Source organism: Narcine bancroftii, chromosome 3 (assembly GCF_036971445.1).
Source record: "Narcine bancroftii isolate sNarBan1 chromosome 3, sNarBan1.hap1, whole genome shotgun sequence".
In the NCBI taxonomy this organism is placed as follows: Eukaryota; Metazoa; Chordata; class Chondrichthyes; order Torpediniformes; family Narcinidae; genus Narcine; species Narcine bancroftii.
The window spans coordinates 334,007,614-334,035,476 of NC_091471.1; the positions used below are offsets into that span (position 1 = coordinate 334,007,614).

Genomic DNA, 27,863 nt, shown 5'->3' on the forward strand with positions numbered 1-27,863 from the left:
TAATGATTGATGACACCACTGTTGTTGGCTGAATAACAGAATTTGTAGATAGTTTTGGAGCCAAATTTGGCTACAGTCATGGGTATGGAGGCAATGAAGCAGATAATGACACACAGAAGAAATCTTGGTGTTGATGGTTGGTGAAGATGAAGTGATGTTGCCAATCCACACTAATTGGGGTCCACTAATGGAAGTTCAGGATTCAGTTGCACATCATCTCATTCCAATTTGTTTAGAGTTCAGAAGAATGTGCAATGATCTTGAAATGCACAAGATTTTTGGTGGCGATTGTATGGCAGGGTAGATACTAACTTTTTCATTGGTGAAAGAACATTCCAGTCCAGAAATAGGCCCTTCAGCCCATTTGATCTGTGCCAAACTTCTGCCTGGTCCCATTGACCTGGACCACAGCCCTTCAATACCCTTCCCATCCATATACCGATCCAATTTTTTTCTTAAATGTCAAAATTGAGCCCACATGCACAAGTTCAGTTGGGAACTCATTCCACATTCTCAGCGCACTCTGTGTGGTTTCCCCTAATATTTCTTTTAAACCTTTCACCCTTCACCCATGTCCCCTTGTTCTTGTATCACCTAACCTTAGTGTAAAAAATCATCCTTGCATTTACTTGATACTTCAATACTATCGATACTCGATACTTCTATCGTCTCTGGGGCGATAGTTTTTAAATGAGTCAAATAATTTAAAACTGAAGTGTGTGATTATATATGTGTGTGTTTATAGTCACAATCACACACACTTCAGTTTTAAATTGTATTCTAGAGAGAGAGAGGGGAAATGCAGGGACAGAATTGAAGATTGTTGGGAGTTGAGATAGTGGAGTAACCATGATTCTGTTAAACGATGGGGCAGGTGGGTGACTCTTGTTCTTATTTTCTTGAGTAAATTACATTTACAATTTTAGATTTTTTAATCTGAATAGACCTTTGGGGGGGGGGGGAGAAAAAAGAACTTTGGAAGATTATGGGTGCTGAATGGGTGTGGTGAACTGAGAGGTCTGTTTAGTGCTTTGGTTTATGTGGAAAGCAGGTAATTGTCTTGCTACCTTTTTAAACTCTAGGTAGAAACCTGTTCAGGTTCTGGAGATTTATTAGTGATGCCATTATTTTTTACTATTCAATAAATGTGTAGTTCATTCACTTTCCTGAAATTTCAGGTTATGTTGCCATAGTCCTTTGCTTTTATATTTACTTTTGAAGTTTGGTACTCTATACTAATTCATTGCTGCAAAAATAAATAATTTCAAACATCAGAAAAGAGGTTAATGCTTTTGTTATTACTTCATTTGTAGAATCTACAGAAATTTGGTATGTCAATGCAGGTTTGCTGCCTTGTTGGGCCTCGATTGAAGTGGGCAGCCAGGATTGTAGCTAAATGTGAGAAGCTCATGTGAACTGAAATGTGCTAATCGTGACACAGGAGGGAGGGAGACCAGTCTTGTTTGGTGGATGAGTTCTGATGTTTAGTGTTTCTTGGAACTGGCTGTTGGGACATAGTTCTCTAAGGAGTGATGATCCATACACACTTGGGACTTTTCTGTGGTATTGGTGACCCTGAAACTCCTAATAAACACTTCAGAAAAACTGACAATAGTAACATTAAATGGAAAAAGAGATAACAAATGCTATAGATATGTAGATGATTTATATCCAAGGATGGGCACTGACTGGCACTGGTATATCTATTGCCTGCTTTGTTCTTGAGGCTGTTGTCATAAAATTATAAAGCATCAATCATTTGGCCCGTAATGCTTGTCCTGACTCTTTCAGAAAGCTGTAAATTAGTCTTGTACTTCAGCTAGTCATGTTGCAGCCTGCAAAACTTGATGCTGAATTCTCCAACATTTTGTTTGTATCAGGATGGCCATTTTATCTTATTTTTTGTCTTCCACCTCTACTTTTGTTCTTTTATTTAGTTTGGACTACTGAGCATATCAGACATTACAGCATTAACAATGTTTTGCTTTCTATCTTCTGCTTTGGTTAACTTTTCCAATGTTATTTCTGATGAAATGTCCAAGACCATATAGTGCACGTCGAAAGAATCAAAGACTTGTTGATCCAAACCAAGGCTTTTATTAACTAAAAGACTGAAGCATATCGCAAGTAGGTCGACCACTCCAGAATGACCTGGTCTGGCTAGGAGCAATCCTTTAAGACCTGCCAGTAGGTTTGGCTACACTCTCAGCCAATCACAGTCATCCTACACTACCATCTGTACATATATACATATACACATTGGTGATAGAATCTGTACTATCACATTCCAGAAACATAAATTCATCAATAAGGCAGGAGTTGATGCCATTTTCTTCATCTGAATTAATCTTGCACTCCTGCTCTTTATCCATGGTCCTTTGTTTTTTCCCATTCTTGATTTTATCCATAGGTACTCAGTGAAGCAGTCCACATCCAAGTGATGGAAGACTTTGACCAGCTATTCTCAACAATCCCATATGCCCCCACCCTGCCTCTCTTGGGGGCCACAATACATTTAAGGGGGACCACAGTCTGAATTTGCTGACTTCATCGTAGTAGTGAGTTGTATAAAAAGTTAGCATATAGGAGGGAGATTGAAGACTTGGCTGAATGATGTACTAACAACAACCTCACACTCAATGTCACCTAAAATCAAAATGATTGTGCACCTTAGGAAAGGGAAACCAGAGGTGTACAATCCAGTAATAATTAGGGGAATCAGAGGTGGAGAGGTTGAGCAAATTTAAATTCCTGGAAGTTGTCATCTTGGAGGACTTTTCCTGGAGCCAACACACTACTGACATAGTGAATAAAGCACTTCAACACCTCGACCTCCTCAGGAGTTTGTGGAAGTTTGGTCTGACATTGCAAACACTGGTAAACTTCTACAGATGTGGAGTGGAAAGTGTGCCTGCTTAGCTGCATCATTGCCTCCTATGAGGGCATTAATACCTCTGAGCTCTGCACAAGGTAGTGGTCACCAATCCAGCATTGAGAAAATCTGCATGGAACGCTGCTGTCAGAGAGCAGCTGCAGCTGTCAAAGATTCACATCACCCAGCGCATTGCTTTGTTCTTTCTGCTGCCATCAGGAAAAAGAATCTGTGCCACAAGACTTGTACCACCAGGTTCAGGAACAGTTGCTGCCTTTCCATCATCAGTGCTAAACAATAAACTCTATCATAGACTCATTCAAGGACTCTTACTTTACATGTTACTTATCACTGGATTTATTTTCCTGTGTTGCACAGTCAGTTTATGCACATTTGTCTTTTTTTGAGTACAGTTTTTTTTGCACTACCAGGAAGTAGAAATTTTGCCTGGCCCGTAGAAAATGGAATCTGTTGTATGTGATGTCATAAATTTACTCATACCCATGATGGTTCTATGTCTTTACCTCCTATGAATGCTGCATGACCTGCTGAGTTCTTCCAACAATTTTTTGTTTTTTTTTAACAAAGAAGTGGGATATTGCAACCAAATCACTGCTAGGCCTTAAAAGTTAAACTGCCTTGACCTGATCTATAATGCTTCTGGGAGAGTGGATACCATTGTACACACTTGATAAGATTGGACATAACCATAGGATAGAGGTTGGGAAGAAACAATTCCAGGAATGAGATCAAGCTGATCATGAGGTTTAAATATAAAGGCAGTATTTAGCAAACATGATTTAAACCCATTTGGGGCATAACAAAGACCAGTGTAATGTGTATTTAAATTTAATTTTGTACTGTGTTCTTAATGTGGACACTGCTGCATTTGATCACTGATTGCATTTGGACTTGAAGCAAAAAGATTTTGAGATTTTCTGCTTGACCTGTAAATGAATTTTGTAAGTTCTTTATGGACAAGCAATCTGTAACCAGGAAGTAACTTAAACTGGTTATCAGACTGGAACTTCTCAATATTTTATTGATTTCCAATATTTTACAATCGTATCAGCATAGAGCACTTGGTATAGACCCCTCAATTGTGGTATGGTCTTCATCTAAAATATTTATGTTCTTTTAATGTTGGGTTTTTGTATAGAACTGGTCTTTTTTTTCTCCCTCCTTTGTGACGTGGTTATGGAAGTGGGGATCTGAGGACCAAAGCTCTCTAGTCTTAAATCCTGCTTGACCAACTAATCAAGTAGAGGCACCAGAAACTGCAGATGCTGGAATCCTGAGCAAAAACAAACTGCTGGAGGAACTCAGTGGGTCAGACACCATTCATGGAGGGAGTTGGTGATTTGGGCTGAAAATATGCTTCAGGACTGGGGTTGTAAAATTATTAACGGTGCTTCTGCTGGGGATGTATACTGTGCTTTTATTACTTCCTTACCAGGCTTGTAATCCAGATTTTTTTTAAAGTTGCAGAATTCCTACCAAAACTTTTCCGTGGCCTACTGCAAAGCATATTTATTGGAACCTACCTAATAATTACCATCCCAGGTGACCCATAAAACAATGTGGGCCTTTAACCCACATTATCCATGGTTTTGTCATTTCATGATTTTAATCTGATTATCAACAGGTGGTCAAAATCTAGCAGACAAGGTATTGGGTTTAAATTTAACAGGTTTCTTGTCTTGAGGATTTTTCCATTATAAATGTCTTGCAGAGTCCCTTCTAGATTAAATGAATGGTTCTATAAATGAGTTGGGGAGGACTCTACCTGCTCTTAACTATGCCCACTTTAATATTTTCAGTTGTTCTTGTATCCACTGTATCAGGGATTTTGTGCTGTGAGGTACTAATGTGTCAATGCAGACAAAGGTTTGTATTGTAATAAAGCAGATCTTTATCTAGAAATTGCATTTGAGTATCTCTATTTTGGCACAAGTTCTATCGGGATAAGGAGCTTCCATTTAAGTTCTGCCAGAGCATCATCGAAGTACAGCAAATTTCTGTGATTGGGTTCAATGCTGTCCATGGCAAAATGTGGATAGGTTCTCGTATGAGTATTGGAATAGGCAATCATCTGAATAGAATTGAAGCTGTAGTTTTCTGTGCACACCATTTACCAAGGGATCTGTTATTTCTCCTGTAACCTGTCTCCTTTTTCAATTTTGCTGTACCTTTATTAAATCCACTTTTTAAGAATCCAACACGTGTGGCTCTATCGCCTCAGACTAAAAGTGTGTCTTTGGGTATATTAATATTTTGAATCGTCTTTCCTGAGCCATTTTAATCACTCGAATAAAGGCTCCTGACTAAAATATTGATTGACCATTTCTGCCCATGGATGCTGCCTGACCTGCTGAGTCCCTCCAACAGCTTATTTTATTCAAGATTCCTTCTTTCTTCTTTGGCTTGGCTTCGCGGACGAAGATTTATGGAGGGGTAATGTCCACGTCAGCTGCAGGCTCGTTTGTGGCTGACAAGTCCGATGCGGGACAGGCAGGCGCAGTTGCAAGGGAAAATTGGTTGGTTGGGGTAAATCCACCACTGCCTAGAAGGAGTTCTAGGTACATTCTCCCTGTGAGCCAGATTTTCTCTGGGTGCCTCGGTTGCCTTTTACCCTCTAAAAGGTTAGCAGCAGCAAACCAAGGATTCAGACCGCTCAGCAGATGCTCTGTTCTTGCTGCTGCCGCCATCAGGAAAGAGGTGCCGGTGCCGCAAGACTCGCACCACCAGGTTCAGGAACAGCTGCTCCCCCTCCACCATCAGACTCCTCAACGACAAACTCAACCAGAGACTCATTTAAGGACACCCACTTTTCACTTTATTTATTTATTTTTTAAATTATCTCTATATTACAGTTTGTTTACATTTTGTTATCTTTTTATACTTTATTTGTTTACATTGGCCTGTAGTTTTTTCTACTTTCAATAAGTGCAAATTCTGCCTCGTCTGCAGGAAAAAGAAAATTAACCAGAGATGTCATGTATGCACTCTGACAATAAATAAATCTTTAAAAAAAAAAAAAAAAAAAAAAAAAAAATTGTATAATTAGATGGCACGGGTTTCATGGGCCAGAAGGACCTTCTACTTTGTTTTTTTAAAAATCTGCAGTATAACTTAAGAGGCAAAATTATATTAATCTAATTAGATAGTTAATTTGAAGTATTACTAGCTCCTGATTTAGTAAAATGGGATTAACACTGAGGGATTGGAGGGATTGAATGGTCATGGTTAACATTTAACATAAACACAACACAAGTCACGGCCCAGTGATAATTTGATACATTGGAAGAACTGAGGGGAGGTTTGTCACAGTCTGGTCCAGAATTTGATACATTTGCAAAGACACTGTGATTTTGTAAAGGGAGAATCATTCTGACTGCTGGAGAGAAAGCAGCTTTATGAATCAGCTCTTGTGGTCAGCCATTTTGTGGAATTCAGAGCAAAGCATGCTCCATGAATGACTGGGCCTTTTCGGTGGATTGACCTGTGCCAGAAGGGTCTTTTTGGGAAGCAAAGTGCTTCATTTTGATTGTGACTAACAGTGGAGGTCACTTGGAGAGACTGGAGCCAGGACTGGAGACTGGAGAGTCTTGGAAGCTTCATGGAGGTGGCCCAGTTCGAGTCGTGCCTACAAAAGAACCAGGAATGTTGTGACCACAACTCGTGTGGATGGACATTTCTTCAAAGGCAACGCAAAAAGAATTTGACTCTGTAGCAGCCACAACTCCAGTCTTCCCATCAGTTCCACATTAATTCTGGGCATCAAATTTCAAAGACCTATGCTTTCAACATGGAATTTGAAAGACTGAACTAGTTTAATAGTTAAGACTATAGCGTAATAGCAAAATAAAATTAGTGGTTTAAAATTAAACATTGTTCATTATCTATTGCTGCTCATCACGTGTTCTTCATATCAGAAGTCTCTTGCATCTTAAATGTGACAAAACTGTTAACTTGTTGAGCGAGAAGGCCAAGCCTGGATTAACTATTAAGCAAAATAAGCATGTGCTTAGGGCACTAAGGGAAGGGGCATGACAGTTTTTTCCAGTGTTGCATTTACCATGGTGCAGCTGAACTAGGGCCCCACAAAAAGGCGGCCTTCATAATAAATGGGAAAAAAAAAACATATATACAGGCCTGGAAGAAAACTGAATTTTTTCACATTCAGCACTTATTGAGTCTTAATGTCATGTCATTCAGACAATGGAAGGGTTGAGGGGGAACCATTATTGGACTGTGCTTAGGGCATCAGTTGACCTGAATTTGGCCCTGGAGAGGGCACAGCATGGCTCTTAAAATTAATTTAAGCCTTTTCCACACAGTTGATTGGAACAGAACATTTGCCTGTGGTCCCAATTCACAGTATATAAAAACAAAAAAAAATTAAGTACCATCAAACTGAATAGAAGCTTGAATCCCATTCATATCACAAATCCAAAGTTTATCTGTCTTGCATGAGATTAATTTGGTAGATCTCTCCAAAGGGAGGAACTACAAATGATAAACCTGAAACCAGTGCATCATGGTGAGTCTGGTTAAACTTTTACAACTGAAACTTTGCTTTTGAATCAATTAAAAGGGGTGGGTTGGGAATGATATGCTGGCTTGGATTTCTGTAATCTGAGTCCTGTGCTTTCACTCCACCTGGCTTTCAAGAACTGGTTTGTTTAGTTATGTTTGAATCTCTGCTGTGGGGATGATAGAGTTTCACTTTTGGTCAAGTCATTGTGCAATCTAGCTTTTCAGTAATTTGTTCTGGGCATCTGCTGTATTCTGCCTCCTCCAAATCTGATTCTGTAATGCATCCCTCTTTCTCCATACTTCTTGCTGCACACCTCAATATTTGGCATCGTCCTGGATACTCTCTTGCTGTTTTCTCATTTTTGATGCTCTTTTTGAGCCTCCCACATCAGTCATGTCTGGTTGGTGATCTAAGCACAGCTTCCTTTGCAATCCCTGCTTCACTGATTTTTTTTTTTGCCCCAGTAGCTTGATCATCCTCTAGTCATGAGGTGTTCTCACCTGAATACAGATTGAGACTTCTGTTCCATGCAGTATTTTTAAGTACACAAAAAATGAAGTGGAACCTTCTTGCATAGTGTTCAAGAGACGTGATCTATGTTGAGTAAATGTGATACTTTTTCCACATAGGCCGTCAAACGATGCATATTCATAGCATTTTTCTGATTTTACTTAGATTTCCAACTGTAGTTTTTTTTTCTCTAATCCCAGGGCACTCCCGCAGCATCCTGACTAATGTTAGAAACCAAGTACACAACAGCATGGAAACAGACCCTTCAGCCCTTCTAGTCTGTGCCAAACTATTATTCTGTCTGGTCCCATTGACTTGCACCCAGACCATATCCCTCCATACCCCCGCCATCCAAGTTCCTGCCTAAATTTTTCTTAAATGTTAAAATTGAGCCGGGATTCACCAATTCAGCAGGCAGTTCATTCTGCACACTCACGACTTTTTGTGAAGTTCCTCCTCATGCTCCCTTTAAACTTTTCCCCTTTCATCCTTGGCCCGTCCTCTAGTTTTTATCTCACGTAACCTCAATGGAAAAAGCCTGTCTGCATTTATTCTATCTATTCTCTTAAATTTGGATACATCTTTCAAATCTCTCCTCATCTACACTCCAAAGAATAAAGTCCTAACCTGTCTGACCTTGCACAAGTCCTGGCAACATCTTTGTAAATTTCCTCTGTACTCTTTCCATCTTATTAATATCCTTCCTATAGTTAGGTGACCAAAGCTGCATAAAATGCTCCAAACTTAGTCTCAATAATGTCTTGAACAACTTCTACATTCTATACTCAATACTTTGATTTATGCCAAAAGCTCTCTATGACCCTATCTTACCCTGATTACACTTTCAGGAAATTGCACATCTGTAATTCCAGATCCCTCTGTTCTGCTGCACTCCTCAGTGCAATACTGGGCAAGTCCTACCTTGGTTTATCCTTCCAAAGTGCAACACTTCACATTTTGTCCTCATTAAATTCCATCTGCCATTTTGCAGCCCATTTTTCCAGTAGGTTCAGACCCCTCTGGAAATTTTGAAAGCTTTCTTTGCTGTCCACTACACTTCCAAACTTTGTCTTCTGAAAACTTACTGATCCAATTTATCACATTGTCATCTATATCATGGTTGAAATGATAAACAGCAATGGATCCAGGTCTGATCCATGAGGGACATCAGTTGTCACAGGCCTCTAGTCAGAGAAGCAATCACCCACTACCACTATCTGTCTCCTCCCATAATGCCAATGTCATTCAAATTCAATTCATGACCTCCCCATGAACACAGAGTGACTGAACCTTCCTGACTCACCTCCCATATGGGTCCTTGTCTAAGTCTTGCTAAACTCCATGTAGGCAACATCTGTGGCCTGTCCTTCGTTTCCTGACAACTTCTTTAAGTAAACTCTACAAGATCAGTTAAACATGACCTAGCCTCTAGCCTGCAAAAAGCGATGTTGACTATCCCAAATCAGTCACTGTTTTTCCAAATACTTGTATATCTGATCTCTTAGAACAAACACTCTAGTGGTTGGAATTGACCTCACACAAAAGATGATTGTCAATGGATCATCAACATCTGGAGTGTTCACCATTGACCAGAAACTTGACCAGAAAAGTCACGATAAGTAGTTAGAGGTTGCCCAGCAATTACCTGCCACAAGCTATACGTAGACCAACATTAATTAAGATTTCCTCTCGTTGTTTGCCTCAAAATGACAAAGATTAAAATTTGATGTTTGTTGAGGGCTAGCCAATAAAGTACCATCACTGTACATTTTGCCTGGAGAGTCAGTCGAATAAAATAATTGTTGAGAAACAGGGTCAGACATTAAATCAAAGGTGAAAAGTTCAGTCCTAAATACTGTATAAAGAATCAGAGGACAGATGCCAGACCACGTGCCAGTCCCATTCTCACAATGTATTGAGTTACCTCTATCGACCATTGCCACTTACGTCAACAGTGATGATGTTTTGAAAGGTTGGTGTTGAAGCATATCAGCACCCTTCTGAATGGTGACATGGATCTGTTCCAATTTGCTTATTGTAGCAACAGATGTATGGTGGATGCCGTCTCATTGGCTCTGCACAAAGCCTTGGACTAACTGGACAACAAAGACGCACGCATCAGGATGCTCTATCAACTAAAGTTCAGCATTTAATGCCACCATCCCCTTAAAATTGATCAGCAAACTCCAAGGTCTGGGTCCCAACACCCCATTTTGTAATTGGATCATGGATTTCCTCACCTCCAGTGAGGATTGGTAAGAACATGTCCTCCACAATCTTCATCAGTACCATTCTGAGCCCCCCCACCCCGATCTACCCTATCAAACAAATCCATGAATTGTGTACAAAGATTCAATGATTCCACCAAACAGGAAAAACTGGTCATCAGCTTTAATTTGATGGCAAGTTCAGCGTAACTTGCATTTTCAAATTCTAGTGATGGATTGACTGTTGCTTCTATCAATGTCAACACCACAGATTTAAAAGGGGGTTAAAGTGGTTGTTCCTCAAAAGTTGGCTCTCCTCACTGCCAACAACCTGATTCCCTCTCTACTGAATGAAAGTGATCTTTGACCCGCAGTGTAATACCTCCTGCCCTTGGTTTTGCCTAACAAGTATACACCTTTGGATTTTGAATTTCCAGGCCTGTGCATCCTTCAACAATTTCTCAATGATGGCAACAGTGCTGAATTAAAACTGAGTTCATCCGTTTGTTAGACTCCTATTAAAAGAGATGCAATTTAGCTTTGAATTTCCTTTGTGTTTGCTCTCTTATTCTGCGTAGTAGGCTTGGAGCCAGTGTTAGTGTGGAAACAGGCCCTTCAGCCCAACTTATCCATGTTGACCAAGTTGCCTATCCAAGCTAGCCTGCATTTGGCCCATAGCCTCTAAACAATTTGCATTGTGTAACTGCCCAAATATCTTTTAAAGGCTGTAATTATATCACTTCCTCTGGCAGCTTGTTCCACATACCCTCCACCCTCTCTGAAAACTGTGCACCTTGGATCCCATTTTAAATCTTTCCCATCTTGCTCACTACTTTAAGACTTCACTACACCCGGGGGAAAAATATTTATCTATGCCCTTCATGATTTTGTAAACCTCGAAGAATCCTCTTCAACCTCCTATGCTCAGAGCAGAAAAGTCTCAGTCTCTCTGATAACTCCAGCCTGCCCAACCCCGGTAACATTCTCATGAATGCTTTCGGCACCCTTTCCAGTTTAATAGCATCTTTTCTATAGCTGGGTTACTTCGCACAACTCCTAAGTGTGTAATGTGGCTTTGAGAGAGGGAGAGGCCAGAGAGTGGTAGTGGATAATTGTCTGTCAGGTTGGAGGCCGGTGACCAGTGGTGTGCCTCAAGGATCTGTATTGGGCCCATTGTTGTTTGTTATATACATTAATGATCTAGATGATGGGGTGGTAAATTGGATTAGTAAATATGCAGACGATACTAAGATAGGTGGAATAGTGGATAATGAAGAAGGTTTTCAAGGATTGCAGAGGGATTTGGGCTGCTTAGAAAAGTGGGCTGAAAAATGGCAGATGGAATTTAATGCTGATAAGTGTGAGGTGCTTCATTTTGGTAAGAAGAATCAGAACAGGACATACGTGGTAAATGGGAGAGCATTGAGGAATACAGAAGAGCAGAAAGATTTAGGAGTAACGGTACATCGTTCCCTGAAGGTAGAAACTCACGTGAATAGGGTGGTGAAGAAGGGTTTTAGTATGCTGGCCTTTATCAATCATTGCATGGAATATAGGAGTTGGGAGGTGATGTTGAGACTGTATAAGACGTTGGTGCGGCCTAATTTGGAGTTCTGTGTGCAGTTCTGGTCGCCTAATTATAGGAAGGATATAAACAGAGTGGAGAGAGTGCAGAGAAGGTTTACCAGAATGTTACCTGGGATTAAGCATCTAGAGTATAGGGAGAGATTGGACAGATTAGGTCTTTATTCTTTGGAGCGTAGAAGGTTGAGAGGGGATTTGATAGAAGTATTTAAGATTATGAAAGGGATAGACAGAGTGGATGTGGATAGACTATTTCTGTTAAGAGGAGGAAAGATTAAAACAAGAGGACATGAGTTAAGAATTAAGGGGCAGAGGTTTAGAGGTAACATGAGGGGGAACTTCTTTACTCAGAGAGTGGTAGACGTGTGGAATGAGCTTCCGGGAGAAATAGTGGCGGCGGAGTCAATTGTATTATTTAAGAAAAGGTTGGACAGGTATATGGATGAGAAGAAGATGGAGGGTTATGGGCATTGTGCAGGGAGGTGGGACTAGAGGGGTGTTTGGTTCGGTGCGGACTAGAAGGGCCTAATGGCCTGTTTCCGTGCTGTAAATTGTCATGTTATGTTATGAGTTGTTTATTGATACAGTGGAAAATGTTGTTTTCGGTGCTATCCAGGCAAGTCGATCTGTGAATAATGCAACAGGTAGAGGAAGAATATTTAAAAAATAGTGCAGAGAAGAAAGTTACCAGTTTTTTTTTTAAGTGCAAAGTAGAGTGTGAAAGAAAAAAGTTACAACTAATCATTGCAAAGCATCTTTTGCTAACGAAAGGTCCATCTGAAAGTCTGATAACAGCAGAAAGTGTCCTTGAATCTGGAGGTTGGTGTTTTCAAACTCGATAGCCCCATGGGGCTATTAAGAAGGGGGTGCAACTTGGGTAGGTTGGAGCCTTTCATGTGCTGGTTCTTTTGCTCAGACAACAGAAGGTGAGAATTGAGAGGAGGTGAGTTTGTATGATGGCCTGAACTGTATTCTTATCTCTCCATAGTTTTTCATGGTCTTGGGCAGAGCATTTTCTGTCCCAAACCTGTGTTGTATCTGGATGGGATACTTTCTGTGGTGCATTTGTACAGATTGGTTGGGGGCATGCTGAATTTCTTTGAACTTCTGAGGGAGTATTTAGTGCGCTTTCTTAATCCTGGCATTATTGTAATTGGATCAGGTCATGTCATTGGTGATGTGCACATCCATTCCACAAACTCCACTTCATCTCAGTTGACACAACAGGTGCACGTACTCCACTCAGCTGATCAAAATCACAATGACCAGCTCCTTTGTTTTGCTGACATTGAGGGAGAGGTTGTCCTGACACTGTCACTAACTTCTCTGTTTACTTCCTATACTCTGGCTTGTCATTGTTTGAGATTCTGCCTACAATTGTGGTGTCATCTGCAAACTTACAAATGAAGCTCGAGCAGTATTTGGCTTTAGTTATTAACGTACAAGGCATTTTTAGTAAGAGGCTGAGTTTACAGCTTTTTATGGACTGGTGTCGAGGATGTATTGTGAAAATGGTGATGCCAATCCTTTATCTATTGGTCAGGAAATCAGGATTCAATTGCTGAGATGGGTGCTGAGGCCAAGATCCAAGAGATAGCAGATGAGTTTGTTTTGGGACTTCCCAGATCCTATTCTTATTGCCCTAATAGATGAAGGCAAGTGTATACACAATGCTGCCTTCGGCACCATATCTGCTTGTCTCTCTATCTATTGTAGATCTGTTCTACAACACTCTCCAGGGCTCTACCATTTACTGTGCAAGTCCTAGCCTGATTTAACCTACCTTAGTGAAAAATTTGCATTTGTCAGAGTTTAATTCCATCTGCCATTCCTTGGGCCACTTTCCCAGATCATTTCGATCCATTGTAATCTTGGATAACCACTTTCACTTGCCATTAAACCAATTTTCATGTCGTCCACAAACTTGCTCATCATCTAAGTCATTAATATGGATACAAACAACAGTGGATCCAGCACCAATCCCTGTGGCACACCACTGATTACAGGCCTCCAATCTGAATAACAACCCTCCACTACCACTCATTGGCTCCCTCCATCAAGCCCATTCAATATCCAATTTTCAGCATTCTCTGGACCTAATCTTCTGGGCTAGCCTACTATGTGGGGCCTTGTTAAAGGTCATAGAGACCATAGCCCCTTGCACACTGGCACTTTAACCCAGTAATTAACTGCCAATTTGCAGGTTAACATGCCAGTGTGAATGTTCGTGAACTGGCAGACGGGTGTCAAATTGTCCGGTGATGAACTGCCTAGGAAGGTTGTATCAGCGCCAATTCATTTTTGAAAAGGTGTACCAGTTAGCCAAATGTGAACAGGACAGAGTATGCAGGTCTTCACCACTGGAAGATAGGCATCCCTTCGCTCTGCGATGCCAGGTGGTGAATATGAAAGGGTACAGAGAACTGATCAACATTGGTCCAGTGTGAACAACTATTCAGGAATTTTAAAACTGTTCATTGAACTGATAGCTTAGCGGTTCACCAATATGAAAGGGACTTGTGTTTACTGCTGCACTCATCAGTCTTCTTGGTTATTTCTTCAAATTCATGAGACTAATTTCACATTCAAAAGCCAAGCTGACTTATCCCTAATTCATCTTTACTTTACCATCTGCATGTTGATCCTGTCTCTCCAAATTTACTCATTGCAGTAACTTGCCCACAACTGACACTAAGCTCACTGGCCTGTCCTTGCAGCCTTTCAAAAAAACGCCTCATCAGCCACCCCCAAAATCTTCAGAAATTTCACCTATGGCTAAAAATGTATTTTCTAGCTTCCTAGCCTTTTCCACCAAATAGGAGTTTGAGGGACCGTGTGTGAGCAGGACGCCTTAAGTAGGTGAGAAGTATAAGCAGAGTGACCATTGTGTGAGTCAGCCAGAAATGGAGAGGGGGCCCTGGTGAGAAATAAAAGGATTTGGCAAGAAGGCCTAGGTAAGAGCAGGTTTGTTTTATTTTCTATTTCATGAATGGAGGGAATGGCAGCCAGGCAGGGACCTGCTTCTCTTGCAGTATTTGGATAGTCAGGGAAGACAACATTATCCTTGTCTACTTCATGTATGAGAAATGCATCCTCTACTGTAACTTCTCACAAACAATGTTGGGGAACTGGAGCTGGATGAATTCTGGATTATTCGGGAGGTTGATGGACAGGGGTTACAGGGAGGCAGGAAAGAGGTAGCTGGATGACAGTCAGGAGCGGGAAAGGGTGCAGCAAGTTGCTGCAGGGCATCCCTGTGGCCATTCCTCTCAATAACATGTACACCATTTTGGATCTTGTTGAGGGGTTGCTTGGTCAGTGAAATTTTGAGAGTAGTTTGTATGTTCCTGTCAGGATTAAAGGTGATGTTAACAGGCATAGAGACCCTTTGTTTTTGAGGGATATTGTGGGTTTGGTTAGGAGAGAGACGTATAGAAGGTCTAGGTATTCAGAAACAAATGAAGTACTTGAGTATATATTTAAAAAAAATGCAAGCAAAAAAAATCAGAAGGGTGAAAAGAAGGTGTGAGGTTCCTTTGGCAGACAAGGTGAGAGAAAATCTGAAGCGTTTCTACTATTATGATCAAAAAGTTAGTAAGAGAGATCAGAGGGGTCAGGTATGTATGGAGCCTAAAGAGATGGGGGAGGTCTTAAATGCGTTTGCATCTGTATTTTCTTGGGAAACTGGCATAGTCTATGGAAGTGAAACAAACAAGCATTGAGGCTATGGAAATAATACAGATTGAAGAGGAGGAGATGCTGTTTTCAGGCAAATCAAAGTGGATAAATCTCCAGGGCCTGACAAGGTACTCCCTCAAGCCTTCAGGGAAGTAGGATCGAAATTTCAGGGGCCCTGGCAGATATATTTAACATGCCCTTAGCCACAGGTGACGTGCCAGAGGATTGGAGGGTAGCTCATATTCTGTTGACTGAAAAAAAGCTCTAAAATATTCCTGAAAATTGTAGGCGGGTGAGTTTGACATCAGTAGTGGGTAATTTATTGGAAGATGATCTATATGATCGGATAAACAACTATTCGGTTAGGCAGGGACTGATTAGGGATAGTCAACATGTCTTTGTCTGTTAGCTCATGTTTAGTCAGCCGCCTTTGAGTTTTTTGACGAGAAATTCAAGCAGGCTTTTTCCACTGAAGTTAGGTGAGATTTAAAAACTAGAGGATATGGGTTAAGGGTGAAAGGGGAAACCTTTAAAAGGAGCATTAGGAAGAAACCTATTCACACAGGGAGTGTGGAATGATCTGCCAGTTGAAAGTCAAAATTAAGCCTACATTTACCAATTAAATAAAAATTTGGAACTGTACATGGATGGGGGGGGGGGGGGGGGGGATATGGTCCAGATGCAGTTTAGTGGGACGAGGCAGAAAAATGGTTTGACGCAGATTAGAAGGGCCCATTTCTGTGCTGTGGTGTTTTATGGTGATTAGGCCCTTGGGATTTATTTACCTTTTGTATGTGTTGAGCCCTCCAGCATCACCACTTGCTTGGATTCTCTTTGAGGCATCACTATTTAATGTTCTTCAGCTTCTATGTTTTTCTCCACTGTAAATATAGACAAGGAACATTTGTTTAGGAGCTCTCTCATCTCCTTTGGCTTCACACTTGAACAGGCATGCTCATCCTTCAGAGTTCCTTTTCTCTCCAGTTACTCCTTTTCCTTAATCTACCAGAGCCTTCTCGTATCCCCTTTTTTGCCTCCCTGATTTCCCTCTTGTTAACCATTTCTCTAGTGGGTGATTGTGCTTCCCCAGCTAAACAACTACAGCCCCCATCCCTTGATAACTTGGTTTAAACCTCGAAGCTGGAGGCACTCAATGAGTCAGGCAGCATCTATAGAAATGTTTTGCATTTGGATCTTTTTTTTAAAAACAAAAGGTCTTGTGTAGCAAGCACTACTGCAGGGCCCAAAAGCAAGACACCCACACATTGTAAGTGCAATCAATACTGGTTTATTGAGTGGCTTATACTGCCTTGTATAGGCCCGCTGGGCCTTGTTGTCCCCGATGGAAATGATGTCATGGGCTTGCCAACTGCTGATTAGTTGGTGTTCCCGTTAGTGCTCATTGTTTCCTACCCTGCAGCCTGGGGAGAAAGACCATTTAGTTGGCGTGGTCCTTGCAGGATTGCAGTGTTCATCCGCCATCTTGTGTGCCAAGATGCCTTTCGGATAGTGGGCTGCCACACAACCCCCTCTTCCCCCCCCCCCCAAAGAATCGGCGATCCAGGCGCTGTCTGGTTTTGGGCGGTCTGCCTTTAGGTGGTGGGGAGTTCGGTTGACTGGTGTCCAAATGTGCTGGTATGAGGCAGTCAATAGTAAATGTCTCTTCCTTGCTGCCAATATCCAGCACACGCGGTTCCGTTGTGTGTGATCACCTGGTAGGGCCACTTGTATGCCGCTGAAGCGGCACCCAGTGTGTTCCCTATCATACGAAGATGTACTTGCAGCTTTTCAAGTCCTTGGGGACAAGCATTTTGGGCTGGCCATGCAGTGAGGGCTGTGCCAGGGCCAGCATGCCCAGTCGTTCCCTCAGTCTCTCAAGGGTTGTCACTAATAGTTCGTCCGTGTCCCTGGCAGCGGCCGGAGATGACTATGGGTGCATAGTCATGACTATGGGTGCAATGCTGAGGCATTGAAATCCTCCTTTTGTGCAGTATGGAGGAGGACCTATGGTAGTTCATCACTCCAATTTGGTCCCTTGAACCCGGCCATCAGCATCAGGGCTGCCTTTAGGTGCCTGTGGAACCTCTCCACCAATCTGTTGGCCTGAGGAAGTCCACTCCTAGGAGTTGTTGCATTGCTGCCAGGATGTATGTCCTCATGAACCGGCTGTCCCCGAAGCGAAGTGGATTGGTGTGGGTGCTGAAAGTTCTTGAATTGGAATTGTTTGCTGCCCTCCCAGCTTCTCGTTATGGGTCTTGTAGGCTGAGTGGGGGGGGTGCAGGATGCTGATCTCAGCCCATGTCGACTAGGAACTGTCATCCCAACAGGGAGCCTCGCATGTGGAGGAGGCTGTCTCGTTGGCCAGCTGCCACAATCACTAATGGCAATTGGCCCCGGCGTTTCCCTGGAACACATGGGGTGGCATCAATGGGGTCTCTGAACCCCACTGCTGATCATGGAAACAGAACTGCTCATCCGGGGGTGTGGGGTGTGGTGTCCGTTGGCTGATGGTCAGCTGTGGTGGTCTAGTTGTCCGCTGCATGCGAGGCCTTGTGACTTGCTCCACCGCAACGCTGCTGATTCTTTTTGCTCCCCAGAGCACGTCCACTCAGGCTGCAATCTTCCCAGGGTCGCTGAAATCCTTCTTGGTGAGTGGTAGTTGCTCCAGGAAGATCTGCTCAAAGAGCAGACAAGGTTTGTGCCCATCAGTTAAAGCTAACAGGTCGCTCATGAGGGCAGAAGGGGCCCTGTCCCCCAAACCAGCCATGTCCAACACTTCGAGAACCAGAAAGTGCGAATTAAAAGCTCTTTTAGGGTCATATATTTGCCTTGCTCCAGAGGCAATTTTCACCCCACCCTGCTTTCCATAGGGCTAGCTTCCTCTGTGACTGCCTTGTCCACTCATCCCTTCCCCTCAATCGCCCCCTTGTTACCTAGCCCTCTACCTCAAGAAGTGCTACACTTGTGCCTACACCTCCTCTCTCACCCCGAACAGTTCTTTTAATTGAAGCAACACTTCACCTTTTGAATCTGTAGGGGTAATTTACTCATCCAGTGCTCCCAATCTGGCTTCCTCTACATCAGGAAGACTGGATACAGATGAGGAGATTGCTTCGTTGAGAATCTTCGCTGCAGCTGCAAGGACCTCCTAGTGACCAACCATTTCAATTCCACGCATTATTGCCACATTGACGTGTCTTTCCATGGCCTCAAACTACCAAGTTGAGGCCACACCTAAATCGGAGGAACAATACCTTGTATTGAGTCTCTGCAATCTCCAACCATATAAGCATCAACTTCTCCAATTTCCATTAACTCCTTCTTCTTTGCTCTTTCTCTTTTGCGAGCATGTTCTCTTGCTCTCGCATGCTCTCTCTCCTCATCACTTGTCAGTTCTTTCTCTTCTATACTCCCTCCTCTTGCCGATTGGCCTGTGTTCCTCCCCTGCCTTTTTAGCTGCCTTTTGGCACTCCAGATGAAAATCTCAGGCCCAAAATGTTGACTGCCTTTTACTTTTGATAGATGCTGCGTGACCTGCTGAGTTTCTCCAGCACTGGTATTTGAGCCTGCATCTGCAGTTTTTCTTGTTTACCTGAACTTATTAAAGGCTAAGATCAGTAGGTGGGAGGAAGGCAGAAAATGACAAAGAATGATATTAGCACTGGTGGGGGAAAAAAAAACTGGATTTCTAATTGATACTTTGAGAACCAGCCTGTTAGAAACAAATGAACTTTTAAATTGCAGAGTAAGTGGGGAGGAGTTGACAACTGGAGCCAAAATCTGATAAGAGTAGAGGTCACATTTCCTCTGGAGCTTTTATTTCTTGGTGGTCTTTGTCCTTTCTAACAACTAAATTTAATTAAATTATGATTTGCTCCCAGCAAAATGCTTTCCTTCTGCGAACTCTTTCACCTACCTGCTCAGCTTCATTCCTCAAGGTCCGGTAAGATCAAGAGGGCTCATTACAGATTTCCTTTTAACACATTTCCTTAATCCTGTCCCTCCTTGTATTTGAAGTTTAATGTAGATACACACTGCCAACTTCCTCTCATTGCCCTGCTGTCTGTTACTGCCGTTTCTTTCCATACTCAATTAACTCTTCATTTTACCTTCAGAAACTGTTCCAGTGCCCTTTATTCCTGCGAATTCATGTAAATCCTCACAATAATACCAGCAAGCCTCTTGAGAATTTTGACCCCAAACAATGTCAAACTTGAAACATTCCCAACTTTCCAGAAACATAATACTCAGTCTGTCTTTTCAGCTTATAATTTTTATACTCTGTTTACCCACAAGTAATTTAAGGTAATTTCTAAAAGTTCCTGCTTTTTAACCATGTAAATTTCTCAATCCTTCCACTTCAGCTGCAAATTATCCTCCCTACAAACTGCTTCCATTTGGACTGATTCAAATCCCAGCCTGCTTGATTCCTCCTTCCACCGTAGCAATAAGAAAGCATGTCATCTTGATGTCACCTGTACCTGTTAAACTATCAGCATGTACTCCCTTTCCTAATCTCCTGTCTCTCCCCATTCCCATACCACAGTCACCCATGCTGCAGTTTTTAAATTTGGCTACTCAAATTATTGGGAACCCTTGCTATGGCGATCAAATGGTGGAAATGAATGTGACCCTGACACTGGAGATCTAACTCTCCTACTTTCTCGCTCTGCAACTGCAAAGTTCAGAATTAAAGCAACTAATTCCTCTTTCTCTGTTTAGGATCTCAGTTGATCATTGCCGGCAGCTCAATTTTTTACACTTAAACACCATCCCCTTAATTCCCTTAATATTCCAAAAATAATCATCCGACTTGTACTGAGCAATTTGATCCTCTATTATCCACTTAGGAAGAGAATTCCAAAGATTTGCCACCCTCTGAATGAAGAGGGTTAGCACAACTCTATTACAATGCCAGTGACCGGAGTTCAAATCCTCCACTGTCTGTAATGAGTTTTTTCTCCCCGTGATGTGTGTGGATTTTTTCTGGGTGCTTCAGTTTCCACTTTTCGTCCAAAAATGTATAGGGTTGCTCGGTAAATTGGGCGGCATGAGTCTCAATGGCTTCTAATGTTTATTATTTTTTCATCTTGTCTCAGTCTGATATGGCTGCTTCCTTGCTTTGAAATTCTTACCCTGGGTTTAGCCAACCTAATTCTGGGGAAATCTCCATCCACGTGCTGTGGTTCCCAAGAATTTTGTTAGTTCCTCTAAACTTGAGTAGCGGTTCATTTTGCTTTATCCCAGTTCGTATAACAACTTGATGAACCTTTACTGCAAGGATATCTTTGTGCCAGATCTGCATGTAATATTCCTGAAAACTCTACACAGATACACAGAGATCAGGATTGAAACCAGTGACTGAGGCTGTAAAACACCAGTTGTGAGCTGTGTATCCCAACTAAAATTAAAGTAAATTTGATTTTAAAATCAATTAAGTAGATCTTAATTAAAAAGGGTTTTTTTTTTCCCAGAAAAAATAAAATAAATGTAGCTAAGTGCTTGGAGAGTATTATCTATGACTGGGGTAAAGCTGACTGGCCAAGTGTAAAGTGCATCTGGCATCCTCGTTCACTAGTTACAAAATGCCTCTGAGTCGAGGAGTGAATCAGGAGATCAGATGTTCCATCATTTAAATACTATCATGTTCAATACATCTGTACTGCAGTGGTCAGATGGGAAGCATAAAATACTCTGGCCACATGGTTTCTCATTCAGCTGGATGCACAGATGTTTAACACTTCCTATTGCTAACCTCTATCTAGGAAATGTAACTCAACAGTGTGACAGTGAACATTTTAGCATCTCTTTATATAATTGAGTGGTACAAAAACTTTAACTTCAATCTCTTTAATATATTGTTCTTTAAATTGACTATTTATTAGCTGCTAAAATTACAGCCATGACTTAAAGTTGAACAAAATAGATTGAAGCTTTCTCATTTTGAGGTTCTTCCTCTGTTGTCTTGATATTCTTAAATCCTTTCCCTTATTTGAAAATGAATCGAGGATGATTTGTGCTATTTGATTTGTTTGGTACTTGTGGATTCCCTCCTATTACTGTTCGGCATTGGTATAGGTGAAGAGGAAAATTTTCAATGTTCTTGTGACATTTATTGGCTGATTTCAGGTTATCCTGAAACAGAATCATAAAGACACATTGAGGAAGGTTTTCATTTGATGCCTGTTCGAAACTGGTATTAATTTTACAACTGAAGTTGTGTATTGCAATGTAATTTGCCTGGCTTTTAATAATCTTTTTATTTTTCAAATGTTATTTAATTCTCAACTAAACAATCCAGTTTCTCTCATTCAGACCGTTGCAAACCACCACTTTTTTTTTCTTCCATCCAGTTGGGTTATATCCTGTTATATGTATTTGGAGTTTGATTCTTCAGATTCATGTGTTTTAACCAATTAATCCAGTCTAATTTCATTCAATACATAGTCCAATATCTTCAAGGATTGTTCTGATTTCTATGGAGCACTACCAAGTTCGGGTTCTTTATACTGCTTGTCCCATTTTATCTTTCTCTGTTGTCTTTTGTTCCGTTCAGCACATTTGAAGTCCTGGATATAATTGAGAAAAGTTGTGTGAAACCATAAATGGTATTGAGAGCACGCTATTGATCTCCAGACCATCTGAAGAGCAGTGAAGCAATTGCTGATTTGCTAGGAGTCCAGTTGGTGCCAACAATATTGGTGTTTGAGTTGAGATTATGAATGAGTGAGTGCTACTGAACAGTTGCAATTTTTTTCCTAGCAGATGAAGTATTGCAAACAAGGGTTTTTGTTTTGTGCTCTTTTTTTTCCCATTCATAATGGACCATAAGAAGGTGGTTGTGAGTCATCTTGAATCACTGCAGTCCTTGTATGAAGGCTCTGTCACAATGGTGATGGGTGGAATTCCAGGATTTGGATTTAGCGGTGAAAGGATATCAAATATTTCTAACTTGGGGACCCTGCAAGCAATTTTTTTTTTGCATTTTCCTATTGTCTCATGCACTATGGAAGAAATTAGTGTTTTTGTTTCATGGATGAGGTGCCAGTTATGTGAGCTACTTTGTTTTGAACAGCTGCTGTTAGGGCTGCAGCTGTTGGAACAGTATTCCACTACACTGTGTATCAGTGAGAAACTTTCTGCATGACAAGGTCCTTTTGGTCACCAAATTTGTGGCAGATTTACTAGAGAAAGAGGTATATTTGGACAATGTGGGCTGGAAGGGTCTGTTACCGTTCACTATCTTTTTTAATATCAAAAACTGAAGATGATGAAATGAGAAAGCTGAAGGGACTCAGCAGGTCACACAGCATCCATGGATAGAAAAGGCCCGTCACGATTTTGGGTCAGGATTCTTCATCTCATTGTTGACTTAGTGTTGATATCTGACCTGCAGAGTCTCTCCTGCTTCTCCTTGTTCATTGATGGTTGGTTCAGATGAGTTTATGGTCAATGATGTCCCCCCCACAAGTGGAGGGTGACAGATAGTTATGCTTTTGAATGTCAGGATTGTGTGGTTAGATTCTTGTGAGAGAGATTCCTTGCCTAACACTTCTGTGATACAAATATTGATTGCCATGTGACAGAGCTTTTAACTTCTGAGGAATAGAAAATGAAACTGAACTCTGCAAGTCTCACTATTGTAATTGTATAAGGATTATGTAAAGCTCCCACCAAGACGCAAGAGCAACTTGTCCGTGAACTACTCTTTGCAGACGATGCCGCTTTAGTTGCCCATTCAGAGCCAGCTCTTCAGCGCTTGACGTCCTGTTTTGCGGAAACTGCCAAAATGTTTGGCCTGGAAGTCAGCCTGAAGAAAACTGAGGTCCTCCATCAGCCAGCTCCCCACCATGACTACCAGCCCCCCCCCCACATCTCCATCGGGCACACAAAACTCAAAACGGTCAACCAGTTTACCTATCTCAGCTGCACCATTTCATCAGATGCAAGGATCGACAACGAGATAGACAACAGACTTGCCAAGGCAAATAGCGCCTTTGGAAGACTACACAAAAGAGTCTGGAAAAACAACCAACTGAAAAACCTCACAAAGATAAGCGTGTACAGAGCCATTGTCATACCCACACTCCTGTTCGGCTCCGAATCATGGGTCCTCTACCGGCATCACCTACGGCTCCTAGAACGCTTCCACCAGCATTGTCTCCGCTCCATCCTCAACATTCATTGGAGCGACTTCATCCCTGACATCGAAGTACTCGAGATGGCAGAGGCCGACAGCATCGAATCCACGCTGCTGAAGATCCAACTGCGCTGGGTAGGTCACGTCTCCAGAATGGAGGACCATCGCCTTCCCAAGATCGTGTTATATGGCGAGCTCTCCACTGGCCACCGTGACAGAGGTGCACCAAAGAAGAGGTACAAGGACAGCCTAAAGAAATCTCTTGGTGCCTGCCACATTAACCACCGCCAGTGGGCTGATCTCGCCTCAAACCGTGCATCTTGGCGCCTCACAGTTCGGCGGGCAGCAACCTCCTTTGAAGAAGACCGCAGAGCCCACCTCACTGACAAAAGACAAAGGAGGAAAAACCCAACATCCAACCAACCAATTTTCCGCTGCAACCGTGTCTGTCTGTCCTGCATCGGACTTGTCAGCCACAAACGAGCCTGCAGCTGACGTGGACATTTACCCCCTCCATAAATCTTCGTCCGCGAAGCCAAGCCAAAGGAGGAAGATGTAAAGCAGTGAATGGTGTTAGATCTAACACAATATCCTGAGAACATGCAGCGAAGCTAATATGGTTGACCTACCACAACAATCTTCCTTTGTGCAACCATTGGAATATTTGTTCTTTGATTCCCATAAACTTTGTGTGACCAGGTTCCTTAATGCCACACTAAATAAAATGCTACCTTAGTTCAACATGAGCCATTGAGTTGAATTTCATCATAAAGGAGGCTGCCTCCTGACACCAAGGTTGTAACACTTAGAACTGAATGCACCTGAAGAAACTATAGACTGAACACCAGTGAGCATCGATCAATGTATGTATCTGGGTTCCAGGCTTCAGTATGGTCTGTCAACCTTTGCTACATCTAGGGTGTTTTCCTTAAAATCTTGGGGAATGATTCTAGTTGAAGATGAGGTTCTGAGGGATTCCTGACTGAGACGGGTGGACCACTTGCTGCATCCAGCTGAACATGGTTGCAGTGTGCTCAACTTTTCTGCTGTTATTTGCATGCAGGGCTCAACAGAATATTTTTGGGGTTGCTGTTTTGTACTAGCTGTTTAAATGTCTATGCCGTGACTGAGCAAGATTGCAAAGTTCAGAGGAGATCACTTAGTTCTATTTACAGGGTAGCTTATTTTACTGTTTTCCCCCAAATTTGGGCCTCCTTAAATGTTCTTTATGGTGCTCTCTGCTTGCCCCTTCTGCATTCGCTTTCGAACAGGGTTGGCCCTTGGGGTTTGATTGTGTTGGTTTAGTCGAAGCAAAACCAGGTTGAAGTTGCAGATTGTGGCAGAATATAATTTGGTTGCTAATAGATGACGTTTCAGAATTGCTAGATTTGTCTAATAGAAACACAGGTTGTGTCTTTACTAGAAAAGTGCAATGTGGACATGCAACTTCATTAAGTAGGTTGGCAAAGATGTAGTAGTGGAGGTTTACCCTCAGATTCACAAATCACCACATGTGGACCCTATCTCACTGCTCTGTTGTTCAGGATTTAGTAGTGTCACTTGTCATGGAGCATTGTATGTTTAGGGTTGAGTTAGGAAAAAACACTTTCTAAGGTGTATTTGTGGATTAATAATTGAAAAATAGTCACCGTTGAAGGAAAGTAGGTAAAGTTACATGATGGTATGTCAGGCCCTGTGGTAATTGCAAGATGTGGCTGAGAGGCCCTAATAGTTCACCATCCTTGATTTCTCTGCAGCCCCTCTCTATTCTAATTGCATTCTCTCTTCATGGCAATATTTAGCTACACTGTGAAGGTTTGTTAGCACTGCACAATGCAATCTGTGACCAGCATAAATTCTGTACGATCTTGATAACACCTCACTGCATATTACTGGAAAAGGTCACCTAACCTCCCACCCTTGGGACCTCTGGATTTTCTGCAATCCTTTGGATGTCCATGCCAACATGAACAACCAACAAATTGAACTCTGTCTTTACTTTTAAAGCTGTTAGCAATCCTCTGGGCTAGTGACATAAAGGAGCCAAATTGGATGTGAACACCACACATTTAGATGCCGGGTAAATGGGAAAATCTGGAGATGCTAGCTAGTATTGGGGCAGCACAAAGTGCTGGAGAAACCCAGCAGAAGAAGCAGCATCCAGAGGAAGCAAAAGTCAAGTGACGTTTCAGGCCTGAGCCCTTGTCAAGAATGCTGAAAATCAAAAGCAAAATAAAAAGGGGAGGAAGTGGGAAGAACACAGGCTAATGGGTAATATGTGTATCCTGGTAGGAAAGAGAAGCTGAGGTGAAGGGAGAGGGTAGAGGGTTATGAATCGCTCCAATCGAAGGAAGAAAGGTGGGGGGAGCTGGAGGAAGGGAGATGGGGGTTATGGAAAGAGAGAGACCGGGGGGGGTCAGGGTTGATGCCATCTGAAACAGAGAAATTAAGAATAGAATCCTTGCAGGAGATGAGGTAGGAAGAAGTGCAGTTGAAGTAACTGAGAGACAATGGATTTAAAAAGATGTTGCCCTCTTTCCCCGATCACGTCTCAGTCTTTTTATTTCTCTTCTACCCTCCTACCTGTATCTACGGTACCTTATACCTGTTAGCCTGTGCTCCTTCTCTTCTCCTTTTCCCCCATCTTTTTATTCAGGCACCTGCCTGATTGTTGACCTCGCTGATGAAAGGTTCAGGACAAAACCTTAGGCCTTTCCACATCGCCAAATCTAGGTGACCCTCCTAGGACCCAGATAAAGCTCCTGGGAAGGGTGCACTTCAAGGCCTTTTCACATCACAGCCTGACTTACCTGGTAAATTAGCAGTCAGGCATTTTAAGGGGGGTTGTCCTGCCCCCAGCAATGACATTGTGAGTGACACCTTCTGCACTCACAATTGGGCATTGAGCGCAATCCCCTAATTAACTGAAAACTTGTTGGTCCCATAATCTGATACCACGGAGATTTGAAAAGCCATTTCATTTATTGGTGCAAAATTAAATCTTCAGCGCCAACACAAGTGAAGGAAACCATGTTGTCTATGTGTTGACGGCTCCCTTTTGCATCCAGTGGAAGGTTATAAGAATGTTTGTTAACAAAATGAATTGCATTTTCTCCAAAGCCTCATCTGTTAAATTTCAATGTTTATTTCATCCAGCATACATAAACGCATTGTGGATAATTTGGGAATGCCACAGTTCCCTTTTATTTGCAACTGAAATAAGTTTGCTAATACACACCAGAATTTAATTGCATATAAACATTGGTCAATAGATTTATTTAGATAAGCACCACAAGGCCACAGTGTGGTAACACGGATAAGTCGACCAAGGAGAATAACTCCTGCATTTAAAGCCTTTGTTAATATGGAAGAATCTAGTGTCAGAAGGTGACAAGGTGTACTGAGATGGATTACTGTGATATACCATTTATCAGACGTGCTTAGCTAAACTGGAGAACAGTATAAAATATTTATTATCATTTAACCCTCAAAGAAGAGGTGGATCGTCTATGGACTCGGCTGAGCTCCGAGAGTACCCCCCACCGGAGCCCGGTTGATTTTGACCGGCCCTGCCTGGTCTGACCTTTTCACACTGCATGATACCCAAGTGCGTAACTGGTTAAATTACCCAGTTTATCCACTTGTTCACGGTGGGGTGAAAAGGCCAAGTGACTGCCTTTTATGTCCTATGAGACCCGCTGAGTTTCTCCAGCACTTTTAGGTGTTGCACATTTAACTGTCAGTTGGTCTCTGGGGCCACCTGGCGTTCGGTTTGGAAATCTACAGTCAAAGGCTCATACACCAAAATACTGTACAGCAGGGCTTCCCAAACTTTTTAGCTCGTGGAACCCTTTTGGGGAGCACTTGGAAATCGCAGAACCCCAATTGTCAATTACAGTTTAAAAGACCTGGTGTATATACCCAAGCATAGTAAGAAAGTAAAAAAAAAACTTGCCATTCTCCACGTTGAAATCATTTGTTGCCTCTACATTTAATGGGAGAAATGAAATTGTTTCTTCTCACAGATCCTCTTCATGTTGGGCACAATATTAGATAGCTGTATCCTTGTGTCAGGAGGGGCATCAAGTCAGTTTCTGTATTTTGTTTTCATTGCTGCATAATACGAAAATCCAGCTTCGCACATGTAAGACATGAAAAATGATAATGGGCAATGCACAGCAGATTTTGCCATGCATGGATATTCATGCAGTTAAAATTCCGACGGACTGAAAACCGTGCACGTAGGCAGTGTTTCCCAAACTGGGTTCCGCGGAAGACATCAGTCCTCAAGACACCATTTTGTTTTGTTAGCATTAAGGAAACTGTTTTCTG

The 27,863-nt window shown here is 42.0% G+C and overlaps 1 protein-coding gene and 1 long non-coding RNA gene across 6 annotated transcripts in view; one reads left to right on the forward strand and one right to left on the reverse strand.

Annotated features, from left to right (window-relative positions):
* llgl2 (LLGL scribble cell polarity complex component 2) overlaps positions 1–27,863 on the forward strand; it is a 142,681-nt gene that overhangs the window by 31,912 nt on the left and 82,906 nt on the right. The window lies entirely within an intron of this gene.
* LOC138756584 (uncharacterized) lies at positions 6,324–26,318 on the reverse strand. The gene is made up of 4 exons (XR_011353169.1): positions 26,137–26,318; positions 16,177–16,272; positions 9,870–10,018; positions 6,324–6,518 (listed from the first exon to the last, which is right to left on the reverse strand). It is a non-coding gene; the product is annotated as an uncharacterized lncRNA (long non-coding RNA).